The sequence below is a fragment of the Rousettus aegyptiacus genome, unplaced genomic scaffold (assembly GCF_014176215.1).
Source record: "Rousettus aegyptiacus isolate mRouAeg1 unplaced genomic scaffold, mRouAeg1.p scaffold_m13_p_2, whole genome shotgun sequence".
NCBI classification, from domain to species: Eukaryota; Metazoa; Chordata; class Mammalia; order Chiroptera; family Pteropodidae; genus Rousettus; species Rousettus aegyptiacus.
Window position 1 is genome coordinate 128,259,559 of NW_023416295.1, and position 14,127 is coordinate 128,273,685.

The following is a 14,127-nucleotide window of genomic DNA, read 5'->3' on the forward strand; positions in this document are numbered from 1 at the left end:
ATACCCCCCTTTATTCTCTCCCTACAGACTAACTGTGCACAAGAAAATAACAAGGGCCATGATTGGAATTTAGGGGTTCATCCTGCCCCCAACACTCATGAATCCTGAATCTCAAGCAAGAGAGTTCTCCAGTGAAATGGACAACTTTATTCCTTCCCCTTCATCTCCAAGGATCCAATGGGGCAGCTGAGAGGAGGAAGGAAGGAGAAACTGAGGTAGAACTGCCCTCCCTCAGAACCTTCCTTATAGGTTCCTTCCACGGGCCACCTTTCCTTCCGCAGCTCTGCTAGCCATATGGTGGTTCTGTCCATTTCCAGTACTATAGGAAGGGCTTGAGTTAGACCACAGAAGGGACTTCTCGGATTGGCATCTTAGTCATAGGAACAACACAAGCTGGGGTAGGGAAGTCTAAGGACCCTGGGTTTTTCTGAATAGGCCCAGTGAGTTGAACATGAGATCAGGGAACCTGGAGAAGGTGGGGCAAGTCCCTAGGTATGGGCATGGGAACTTTAAAAAAAGCTGTGAAACTGTCAGAAGCAGTGGCATTAAATACGCTTGGATTTAATGGGAAGTTCTTTTGCAGGTCAGACCTCAACTCCTGCTTTAGTTTCAGGCTGTTTCCCTTTTAGAACTCTTTTAGAAAGAGAATTAGAATAGTAGGTTTCAGACTTTAGGATGGAGTTTCAATTTTCTCTGTCCATCTAGAAATGTCTTGCTACTTGGCTTTCCTTCCAGGTCTCTACTCCCTTGTAATTTAGGAATACAAAGGCTCCCTGAAGGAACCCCCAATGTCAATGAGGAATTCTGAGGCCCACTACCCTTATAGTGCACACTCCTGCAGGCATCCTCCTCTCCCTTTCCAGGAGGTCCTGCTCTCAGCACTGAGACCCCAGCCCTGCAGTTCTCAGTAGCTGCCACAAGGTGGCGGCCAATGCCTCAAATGGTCCAGAGCTAGACCTTGCGCCTCACTGGAGTCAGGACCCTCTCCTCCACCCAAATCTCCACTCATTCCACCCCCACCTCTCCAGGCAGAAATCAACTCTGAGGGTCCCAAAAAAGGAAGGGCTTTCTGAAAAATACTCAAGCTTTGGGGATAGGTGGTCTGGGTGAGGATTGGAATGGACGAAGGAAAGGGAAGGTGGAAAAGAAGCCTAAGAGAAAAAACAAGTCTGAAGAGACCCAGTGGGAGCAGACGGTTAGGTGAAGTATGAAGGCCAAGTTGAGAAATCATAATGGAGCCACCTGCCACTCCCTGCATCAGGCCCAGGATCCCAGGGGTTCCAGGGCTGCAGACTAGAGGGGCCTCTTACCTGGGCCACAGGCACCCAGGAGGAGGAGGACCAGGAGCTGGGAGAAGGCCTAACTCAGAATAAACACCAGGATACAGACAGAGAAAGGCCCACACTGCCATCTCCCTCCTCAGCATGGCACTCAATTGGATTCCATTATCTCTGCCATTCCCAGAACATAGAAAACAGGTTTTCTCCACTGCAGTCCTGACCTACCTAGCACATTGAGAGGGTTCTGGGAGGAAGGAGAAAATGTAGGCCTGCTCATAGAGAGGTGCCAGTGCATGTGGTTGAGGGAATGGGGAAGGGTGAACAGGGAAAGGCACACAGCCAGGAAAGAGAAGAGAGAGGAACAAGAAAAGGCCTGCAGGTACCATAGCAGTGACTTAGAAATAGGAAGTTTGGGATCTAGAACCAGGAGGGTTAATCAAGGAAGACTTCGCAGAGGAGGAGAGTATGGGGAGATATTGCAAAGGTCTGAGAGGCTAGCCTGTAGGAAGAAGAGAAAAGATGGTCAAGGCTGAAGACAGACTGCGAGGCAAGGAGGGAGGGAGGAAGGATTGAATACTGGGATGGCTCCCCAGGTGGATCTAAGAGACCAGATGGAGGTTCCTGTTGAGGGAGAATGGGAAGTGGAAGGAAAAGGTATCAGTGGGCAAGAGACCTAGAAGCCTAGCTGGAAGTTACTACAGGCTTAAGGAAGAGGAAGGGGCAGCACCCCAGTCTAGCCGAAGTCGTCCTCCCTCTCTCCCCATCACCATAAAGCCAAGAGGATAGGAACATAGTCTAGGTTCCTCCAAATGGGGCACAAGAAAGACTCCTAAATCAGGAATCAGGGGCCTGGGTTTCCCAGAAGTGGCCACCATGTAGCAGGGGATATTGACTGAGACTTTCCCCCTCTGAGGCCTCTGGCTCCTGTCTATAAAGCAAGAGGGTTGGAACTGATGGTCTCTTAACTCCCTTCTCTGAAACCGTCCTGTTGATCATTGCCTCTTTTCCGAGAATGGTCCAGCTCATCTGTGATCCAACAGGCTTTAGCCCCATATTCTCTCATTTCTCTATACTCCAGACCACTCCGCTATCCAGAAGAAATTATTTCTATATGGGGGGGGGGGGACTAGATTCCAATTTCACAAACTCAGACCGGGCTTATGTGAACAAGGTACAAGAGGATTCAAGGTTAGACTCTGGAAGAACTTCCCAGCACAAGAGGTCTGAAAACCTCAGGTTGTGTGAAGTTCGATAAGAATGTGTGCATGGCCTTGCCAGAGGCCTCCAAGAGACAAGGATATTCTTTTGGACCTCTCTGGGTAGTGTTGACTAGAAAGAGAAATTTTCATTGTGGTTATGGTTCCCCCAGAGTCAGATGTTGCACACCAAGACTGTTAGGGACTCTACCACCCTAGGGCAGAATGGGTTGAGCCTAGAGGAAGGAATTGCAGCCTGGTTAGATCATTCTCTAAACCTGGAGGTTGGGGAGAGGAGAAGGGAGTAGGCCCCACCCCTCCACTGTTCCGGCACCTTCCCACCCTGGCTCCACCTCTTCATCACTCTCCCCATCAGAGCAGGGCCTGTGAACAGTCCCAATGTAAGCCCTGAATGAAGGTTTCAGGACCCAGTTTCCACCCAGCCTCAGACCTGGAACCCTGACACCATTCCCCTGTGCCTGGAAGGACAGAGGCACCCACTACTCAGGCTATAAAATCTCCCACACCCCAAGCAGATACAGCCTTCCTCTTTTGGCCTCCCACCTCAGCCCCACCACAAACCACAGCCCAAAACGTGCTAGAGATTTGGGCAAATCAAATCAAAAACATCTTTGGCTATGAGTCTTCAGGCTCCTCTGGGACACCACACATGTACGTGTACACATATGCACACATTCACTTGCACACATGCAGATACACACACATATGAACACACCTACACATCACAAACATTTTCACATGTATGCAATGCAAACACATACATTTACAGACAGGCATATACAAACTGACACAAACTCATACACTCACCAAGCACACTTGTGCACGTACACAATACATCTCTATTCCTTTCTTTTGACTGAGGAGGAAGAGCCCAGTCCTCTAGATTCCAGAGGTCTAGAATGTCCAGGGAGAGACATGGAAACCCACAGGAAACCTCCTTCCAGTTTCCTGGCCCAAAGTGAAAATCTTTTGCTATATCCCCCTTCCTGCCACCAGGGTCTCTAGGTCTCTGGCCCACACCATGGATATGGAACCTGCAAAGACAACACAACAAACATTTTTGAGCACCTATCTGCCAACGCCCCCCACCTGCACCCCTCTTCTAGGCCTGAAACTGTACTGTAAGAGTAAGACCCTCTGCTCAGTGACATGGTGGAAAAAGCTCAGGAGTTTAGGACCTGAGTTCAAATCCGGCCTGTGCCTCTTAATAAGCTGTGTAACCTTGGACACCTTACATAACCTCTCTGAGCCTCAGTTTCATCACTTGTAAGGTGAAGTTAATAAAATTTACGCAATAATTCTGTGAGGATTAAAATACAGGGAAAACCTCCATAGGCAATGTATCCACACAGAGAAAGCCACCCCCTTTCCTTCCCCAGCCCCTGAGGCAGGCATCTCCCCAACACCCTCCCAGTCCCGCAGTCGCTGAAATAGAAACCCAGTCTCCTTCAGCCTCAGACCCGCAGGTGCGCACGCCCCGGGAATCTTGATCTCGGACTTGGCCGGCTCCATCCGACTCCCGCTCCCACCCCGGCCCCCGCCCCTCCTGGTCCATCATGCCTCTCGCCTGCCCGTTTGCAGGTCGCGTTTTCCGTAATAACCTTTAATGCGGCTGGCCACGGCCCAAATGTTCGCGATGGAGCGCTGGGCCCCGCGCATCAGATGGACGATGAAGTGTTAATCATCCCCCAGGGAGCCGTCCCGCGGAAAGTCGTCATTAATTTCTCTGAATTACACCAATTCCGAGACATTCTTTATGGACAGACAGTGCGGGAGACAGTTATATGACAGGACTTGCTGTGCTAAGCAGATGTGGGAGAGATTGCGTCGCCCCATGAATACTAAACAATCGCTCGGAAGAAACCCCACAAGCTTCTGCGCTCAGAGCTGGGAAGCGGCCCAGGCTGCCCCCACCCTGGCGGGCACACCCTGCAGGTGCCTGGAGCTGGGGGGTGGGGGGTGCGGGCAGAGATTGCACCCACCACCATTCCTGCTGCTTAGGTGGCCTCCTCAGCTCCCTTTCAGAGTCAAGCCTCAGCCTCAGGGTGGGAAGTGGCTCTGGGGGTCTTACTCTCATCTTTCTGGGACCCTTCAAGGACCCACAAACACTCTTGCTTTCCTCCATACAGTCTCTGGTCCCTACATTCCTTCCAGGACCTGACCGGCTTCTGAACTGCTGTCAGTCATCCCTCTCTCCCACTCTGATCTTCCTCCAGCTCTCTTTCCAGACAATTCACTATCCTTACCATCTCTGAGTTTCCATCTGGCATAGCCACATCCTGTTTCTTCCACCTCCCCACCTGGCCCATCTATCACTCCATCCTCTTCCACATGCTCCATCTCTCCACCTCCCCACCCTGCCCCACCCCATTCCTCTGACCCCGTCATCCTCCCGCCTCTGATTCTGTTCCCCTCCAGCCTGGCCACCTCCTTCTCTTGCCCACCTCCCCAGACGAGCCCACCTCCAAGCAGGTTCCACTTGCTCGTTACCTCTATCGCTCCAACCTGCTGCATCCTACCATTTTGCCCTATTTCAAGGCTTCCCCCTACAACTGCTTTCACCCCTCTCCCAACCCTTCAGAACCTAGGGGGAAAGGAGGGGTTCAGAACAAAATGAAAGGAAGGAGGCTTGCTCTTTCTCTCTCTTCATGCCCTCTTCCTGCCCTCCTCCCTCGTTTCCTTCTGGCAGACCGGACAGGTGTTAAGGAGAGCTTGAGTCATCTGCCCACAAGCAAAATGATGGGCGGGAGTTGGGGTGAGGAAGAGGGTGACCTGGAGAAAACCTGCTAGGCAATTCGGTCACACCTGATGGAAGCCCCACCACCCGTGCCCGCATCAAACCCACACCGAGCCCGAGCCCCAGTCCTAAGGGACCCTTGGCAGTGCTGGGACCTCAGGAGGGCCTGGTTTCTTGGTCACTCCAAAGCCACTCCCCCTTAGAAGAGGACAGAAGCAAATGGTGATTGTTCCCCACCTGCTGGGTCCAACCACCTCTGCCCCTACCTAGAAGAAAGACTCCCCCAGAGCTCCTAGTGCGGGTTTGGGGAAGAGAAAGGAAAGTGCGCAGTCTCTGCGTCTTTTCTCCTCGTAGATAATTTATGTTTGAGAGCTGAGCAGATGGCGGGTAATTTAGCAATTACCGTGTGCAGGAACGGGACTCGTGCCTCCACAAGGAAGCCAAAGATTCCCCACCACAGTCTCACTTTTTCTGCCTGTTTTCTCTAGTCTGTCTTCCCTGCCTCCTGCCACACCTTGCTGAATCCCAACACTTAAGGGGAGAACCTCTCCTTTGGGTCTCTTTTCATCCCCGTTCCTTCCTTATATCCAGCGTAGAATTTCTGCCGCATAAACAAGGAGAGCTGTCTGCCTGCTGGAAGTTCATCCTCTCCTCTCACCTTAATCTTCCTTGCTGCTATAAGTAATCATACTGTCCTGGGAGATTGTGCGGCTCTCTCCCAACCTTCTCCTCTCTCTCTACCTCCTTAGTTTTTCCATGGTATTTCTCTCAAATATCTAGGTTTCAGATCCTAGGTTTCAGAAGAGGCTTCTGGGCTCCAAGATCAACCCAAGAACTAAGGGGTCTGGGTATCTGTCTGGGTGGCAAGGGGAACGCAGTGCTTATTAAGGTGAGAATGGTCAGAGAGCACTTTGAGCTCTGTGCATGGTAAGTGTGTAATAACTGTGAAACAGCTGATTGAGAAGCTGATTTAGTGAGATGAGGGAGGGTAGAGGGGACAGGAATGAGGCAGGAATGCCTCCTCCCCATGCCACTCCCTTTCCTGGGCTACCTAAAGAGAAGATGTTATAAGACAGGCCCTGGGCCTGGAGACCTCCTTAAAAAACCATCCACCTCCACCCAGCCCAGCCCAAGCCACCCACCACCAAGAGCCCAGCCCACTGTACCCCCCCCACACACACACACCCTCTCTTCAGCTAGGGCTCCCAGACCTCTGACCCCAACCCTGCACATCAGCCTAAATGCTCCCATTCTGGCAGAACCTTAGGTGACCTCTGGGCTCTGAAGACATGGGCTCTCAAGCTTTGAGACACCCCCCCCCCACCGCATCTCCTCATTCCTCAACACCAGAGGAGCCCTAATTAATTAGCATGTGCAACCAGCCATGGGCACGATCTCATTACTCACCACAGGGACCCACTGTTAACGTACCAGACCCCTGGGATGCGGGCACACACCAATTACACAGCCAGCAGCTCAGCTAATCATGGCTCCTAGTGACATTGTGGCTCACAGAGGAATCCCCATCTCCCCTCTCCCTACATTGCTCTCCCCCTGACATACACATGCTCCTGCCTCATAGTACAGAAGGCTGGAAGGAGGTAAAGACTGGTTGGGATAAAGTTGAAATGTGCTGGAAAACGAGAGACCAGTCATGGAGTAACTGAGGGGAAAGTGGGAATGAAAAGTTAAAAGGAAAAGAGAATTTTTCTACTAATCACATTGGGTTATAAACAGCCACTCCGAAATTAGTAACTGCAGCAAGAGCAAGTGCTGGTTAGACTACAGGAAGGACTTCCTGAGGAGGTGATAGGGTAGGATTGGGCCTGGGAAAGAGTAGCCTTCCTCCTTATAAGCAGGAGGCAAGAGAAGATGGCCACTGAGACGGAGGAGGACATAAGAGAGGGGCAGTTCCAGGAACACAGGTATCTGGTTCCAACCCATCCCCCAGCTACCGTTCAAGGGTACAGAGAGGAAGCAGCCTCACTGCAGACACAGATAGAGGCTCCCATCCGCCCCCACATCCCATTGACTTTGCCATTCCGCTGTCAATCTACAGCTTCTCCAAGATTTAACATATTGACTCTCCGAGCTGCAGAAAATTGAATTTTCTTCATTACGACTGTCTCCCGACAAAAGCAGCTCATAAATTCTCCATCTTTTTCAGGCTTCCCGCCCCCTCATCACCTAACTTCTCTCCAGGGGATTCACATATTTAAGCATGCAATTCACATGGGTGTAAAGGTAAGGCATGACTAGCATTCCCCACAGGACATACCACTCACCAGCACCATCCTCACTGCCCAAACACAGATACAGTTGACACCCAGACCAGGCCACTGCTCTCAGGAATGAGGGCACATGTCTTCCACAACTTGGGTCCTTGTATGTGGTATTCATGTGCCCCGTATAGCAGATATAGCAGGTCCATACCAAGGGACTGAAAGGTCCCATGCCTCAGCCATGTTTGTACTTTTCTTCTACCCTAACAGCACTCTCATAGATGTCTTTCCCACGCAAGATAGAGTCATATCCTGACATGCAATACTCAGTTCAGGTTCATCTCACCGCTGCCTCAGCATAATTAGAGGCCCCTTCCCACAGTATCAGAGCCCTGTGCGCAACCCCACCTGGGCATATACCCACAAGCAGGAAACATGCACAAGTCCACATGCTTTGCATAGACACAGAAGGAAAGGAGGAAACATTCCCTAGGACCTAGTAGAGTGTCCACCTTTACACTGTAGCAACTACTGCTGTCTCCTCCCAATACTGCCCCCAGCCCATACACACGCTAAGGTGGTCCTCCTCAGTAGACTACAGCCTAGCACCTCAGCACTCCTCCCCAAGGCACAGATGTCCCTTCCACCATCAAGGGGTGTGTGTTGGCATAGGTTCCCCACCCTGATTGTGCTCTCTCCATCTGACAACTCTCCTCTACTTCATCCCAGGAACAGAATTAGGGGAGGGCAGGGCCTCGTAGAAGTTCCTCCTGAAATCTGTGCCAGCCTGGCAGCTGAGGCTATAATGGATGGGCAAGAGGCCAGGCTGATGGCCAGCACCATGTGGCTTGTACCAAGGGCCAGATTGGGGCGGGAAGTAGTGGGCTAGGTGCCCAGGCACTCCACCCTCCAAAATGCCACACAATCTGTGAGTGGAAAGAGATAGAAAGAGAGATTCAGATAGATACAGACAAGGACACCTCCTGAGACCAAACTAAGCCAATATCTGCCCCCATCCTTTCCTGTCAATAGCCGCTCCCTCCCCCACAACTTTGACCCAGGGAAGTCACCCTGAACTAACACAAGGGAGGCCAACCTGCTATTTCTTTTCAAGTGTGACCAGCCCAACCTTACACAACAGGAACTAAAGGTTTGGGGGTGCAACCAAAAAAGAGGAGAAGAATGCTTCCTCACTCGGGAGAGGGGCTGATATTTGAGGGGTCTCCAATCATTTTTATGTGTGTTAATTAATGTACAAATCTTATGCACAATACAAATGAACATCTATTGTCTTTTCAATCCCAACCCTGCTCCTAATGGCATTTACACACACACACACACACACACACACACACACACGATTTTACCTGCGATTGGCTCCTCTGTTTCTCCCAGCACCTGAATTTCTGGAGCACCCTCCATCTTCTCCTTTAAAAACAAGTTCGGAGCCACAGAAAAATGGTCAAGAAGGTTGAGCTCCACAGTACACAAAATGGCTTTCTGGAGACTGAGAAGTACTTCAAACCCTCTACATCCAAAAATGGAAAAACTTCCCCCACCTGAATCCTACCCCAAACCTGCTTCTTCTGCTAAGGTTCCCATCTCAGGGAGGGACAACCATCCACCAAGCCAGGAATCTGAGATCAGCCATGACTCTTTTCTCCCTGGGTTAGGGTTGGCACAAGGTAGTCAGCCACACTCATTAAGCAACTTATTTGACAATTTTTTTAAAAAAACTGAAAGTTTGACTTTTTTAGGGTCACACATCCACAGGCATCAAAATGACTTCAAAAATCAAAATGTCCTGCTCCCCTCTCCTTCACCTCCCATACCCTGCACATGTCACCTCCTAAAGATCTCTTGAGTCTACCCACTTCACTCCATTTTCTCTAGCAGATGAGTCAGTTCTTTGCAAGATGACTGAGCTGCCTTATTATTGCTTTCCCAGGCTCCAGGGTTAACCCTCTCTATTCCCACAGCACTGGGGAGGCCTGGAAGCAGAGAGGACATGCCCGCCCACACAGTTTCCCAGAAAGAGGTATTTTGAAACTACTAGAAAGGTTATAGAACTGTCAAGTACATCAGATCAACTACTAAAATTGTGACTATAACACAGCTCTGTTTATTTTGTAATAGTATAAAAATTTTCAAACTTTTTGATACAATATGAAAATAAGCTATAGGAATAACACTCTTGAGGGGAAAAGACCACTTCCATCACCAATAAGTCTATGGCCTGATGACCTACCAACGTTTTGGTTGCCTGGGTTCCAATCTGTTCTTTAGCCAGGAGATCCTTGACAAGGAGTGGTTCACAGAGTTGGTGCTCTGTGAATTCCATGGAATTCATGAGATACAAATATGAATGTGCAGGCAGATTAGAATCATTCTCTCTAGAGGCATCTTTTCTCCCAGGACAACTCTGTTAATTCTAGAACATTGACTCAACCCCACATTGATAGAAAGTGGCATGGGCACATAGCTAAACTCATCTCCAGCCCCTTTGCAGCAAGGCAAGGTCATGTAACTGGTGACCACCAATGAAATATAAACAAAAGTAATGTCTTACCTCCTGGCTGAGCAAGTAGAGTTGTTGTGTCTTCTCCACATGCCTGCTCTTTCCCTCTCCTGGTGGGATGACACTTGGGCAACCTGAAGCCACATATTTAAGATGGCAGATTCACAGCGTGAATGGATCTGGATTCCTGATTTACTTGATCACAAATATCCACATTGGACTATGTAATGTCTAAATCTTAGTCATGTTGAGACGCTGAGATCTGGGGTTTGTCTGTTGTAGCTGTTATATGTACCTTAATGTACGAATCAATGTAGTGAAATCAAAATTGCAAGAAATCAGGCTTGAGGCATTGTAGAATCTGTGCTGTGATGGATATAGAGGGCAGAGAGAAGCACTTGAAAGTCAGAAATTCTTGATTTGAATCTCATACTTGCTGTGTGACTTTGGTCAAGTTTTTTAATATGTCATAGCCTTGGTTTCTTCGTTGATAAAAATTACATAATAATAATATGATCCACTTCACAGTATTGGTTGTAAGGATCAAGTGAGTCCAAGAATGTAAAAGGCCTTTGACTGGGTTTGTAGGCCTATGGAGTAAAGCAGGAGCGATAGGACCTGAGTATTATTGAGAACTCTATATCACCCTTCCACCCAGCCCAAGAAAATTGGAGCCAAAAACTACGAAGACAAAAGAAAATGGGACAGGGCCCCTAAGGAAAGTCCAAAACAATCAGACTTAGCCCTAAAAATATGTAAATGTTTTTCCTACTATTATGGAATGAATGTCTGCAGTCCACCCAAAATTCTTACGTTAAAGCCCTAAACCACAACGTGATGGTATTTAGAGATGGGGCTTTTGGGAAGTAATTAGCATTAGATAAGGTCATGAGGGTGGGGTTCTCATGATAGAATTAGTGCCTTTATAAAAGAGGTCACGGTTGTTGCTTTTTTCACTCTCCTCCATGTGAGGACACAGTGAGAAGTCAGCTGTCTACAAGCCAGGAAGAGAATCCTCATCAAGGAACCCAACTAGCCAGCACTTTGATCTTGGACTTCTCAACCTCTATAAATGTGAGAAATAAATTCCTGTTGTTTGTGTCACCGAGCCTATGATATTTTGTTATGGCAGCCAGAGCAGACTATGATACCTACTTCCCACAGAGTCCACAGTTTGGAAACACTAGTAACAGCCTGCAAATAAATGATACATCAACTGCTTCTGTACCTTTGTAAAGCATCCAACAGAGCACCTGACACATGGTAGGCATTCAGTAAATACTGGCCATTATGATTTTCTGAGAAATCATCTCATATGGGAAAATACATGGGTTTTAGAAAAAGATTGTTCTGAGACATCTTGGATAAGCTACTCTTAGAGTTTCAGTTTCTTCATCTATAAAATCTGATAGCATCTTGCATGGTTATTGTGATGATTTTATGAGAGGAAGAGCCCTCTCACATAGTAGGCACTCAAATAGTGGTAACTCCTCAAAGCATTCCAAGACTCCAGAAATAACGTTTATTCAACATTTATTATGTATCAGGCACTGGGCTAGATGAAGAAATATCACAGTTAGGACTTTTACAAAAGAGAAAAGAGACTTTAAATTTCAGGAAATACAATTCATTTTGCAGAAGCTTTTTCCACAGCCTCTAGAGAGCCTTCCAAAGATCATGTCAATCTTCCCCTAGCCCCAGGCAGGAGTTATCCTGTATTCTGAAAACTCCAACAGTCCAAAATCTCACAACCTCACTCAGATGTATTTTTTGTTCCCCATAACTTTCTCTTCCAATGGTCTTCACCGTCTTATTCCCCTTGTTTAAAAAAAATTATCAGTGACTAACTTCCTATACCTGGTGGGAATCAAGTCCAAATCCTTTAACCAGATGTATGGGTTAAGAAAATACTAGCTACTATAAAATATAAGCCCAAAATTTTAGTGGCGTAGCAAACAAAATTTGATTTATTGGTCAAGTGAAGTCCAAAACGCATGTTAGCGATTAGCAGAAGGTTCTCTGCCAAGGGCGATTAAGGGTGCTAGGTTTATTCCAACCTGTGGCCCCACCATCTTTAACATTTGGCCTTCAAGGTCACTGTGCTTAAGGTTATATGTATCAAGCCAGAAAGGAAAGAACGTGAAGGATCTCTCTTGAGAGGTTTCATGGGTCAAGCCTGGAAGTAGAAGAAATCACTTAAAGAAAAACTGAAAAATGTGGTCCAGCTGTGTGTCTAAGAAAACGAAGGAAAGAGATCTGATAAACACATAGCAGGCTCTGCCTCACCTAGCATTCAAGATTCTCCACACTCCAGCTTACGCTTACCTTTCAAAATTGATCTTTCAAAGTTGATACCATTTACCTTTCAAACTTGATATCATTATCCAATTATGGTTCTTAGTCATCTTTGCTGCAATAACATCCAATCCCCAAATCTCAGGGGCTTACAGCAACAAAAGTTTATTTCTGTCTTATGTATATATAGGCTGTGGGCAGGCCGCAGCTCTGCCCCATGGGTCTTCTAATTCCAGAACCCAGGTAGAAGGAAAAACTCTCCTGTAGCATACGCCCATGCTAGTGGCAGAGAAAAACAAGAAAATGGAAACTCACATCCTCAAACATGGCATGAGTCACGCCTATTCACATCCTTTGGCCAATATATCAAACGTGATCCAAAGTCAGTTAAATGAGATATATATTCCTTCTGCAAGAAATACTACAATTCACATGGCAATGGGCAGGGAAGTAAATAACTTCAAACAATAAGTCAATCCATTACAACCACCATCTTCCATCTGAAGTACATGACAGACATTACTAATTAATCCCAGAACTCTTTCCTCCCAGTCCTTCTCAACACAACATTTTAGGCAGTCATTACCAATAACCTGAATTAGATTAAAAAAAAAAAAGTTTAAATTGATATACTGTTCTTACGTGACCTCCTAGATTCCAGGAAACATTATTCATTCCTACCTCTGAATCTTTGCTTCAGCCTAGAACAAGCTTATCCTTTCTAGACCTGTCCTGCCAAACTATCCAAATCCAATACATCCTTTGAATATCTGTATTTTATATTCATTCTTTCAGCAAAATTTAATGAATACCTAGCACAGTTCCTGACACAAATATTTATTGAATGAATCTGTTTAACATCATTTCGTGCCTCGCACATATAAATGCTCAGTGAACATTTGTTCCCTGATTAACAGCACTGTTCCTTAGAACAATGGGAGTCAGTATCACATACCAGGAGTTTCTTGGGTGGGAATATGGTGTACTGACTACTGACTACTATGATGTACTGACTATTTGTGCTCGAATCCTGATTCTGCCACTTACTAGTTGGGTGACCACAGGTAAATCACTTAATTATCTGTGCCTCAGTCTTCATCACATATAAAGTGGGGATAATGATAGGGCCTACTACAGAGGCTATTGTATTAAATGGAAAACTTCTTAGCATAGTTTAAACACATTGTAAGAACACAATAAATAGGAGTTATTATTCTTAGCACCAGCTTGAGACTGAGTTTTCCTCCAAGCTCTTATTCTAGGTGTAAGATAAAAACCAAGAATACTTGAGACATGGGTGCCTGAACTGGCCTCACTCTTTGTTTTGTTTTGGCCTCACTCTTAACTTACCCCAGGACCTTGAGCTCAACAAGCAGCTCATTAAACAGGAATAGTCATAAATCTTGACTAATTATACAGACATGTCACCTAATGTTTGTAAAGCCCAGTGACTTATACTACCTGACCTAAGGTCAGGCACCAAACACCCTATTCAGTCATAAAAGCAAAATACTACCAAAAAACTTAGGCAGAGGCTCCATAAGTTAGTGTAGCAGAGAATTAAAGCAGGCACCCAGGAAGAGCAAATCAATCCTTGGACTGTAATCTCCTAACATGAAGACAAGGAGAGAGATCATTTAAAATGCCTCAGCCTACATGGGGACTGGACAGGGGCTGGGGTCCAGAGCAGGATGTATATGCCCAAGGCTTTGACTCTAACTTGGGCTGTGGGAGGACTGTGAACATTTCGCCTCTTAAAAACAAAAACAAAAACAAAAACAAACAAACAAAAAAACAGGAACAACATGTATTGTTAGCCTAATTAATTTAAGCCAATTAAAAGGCTATGGGCAAACTG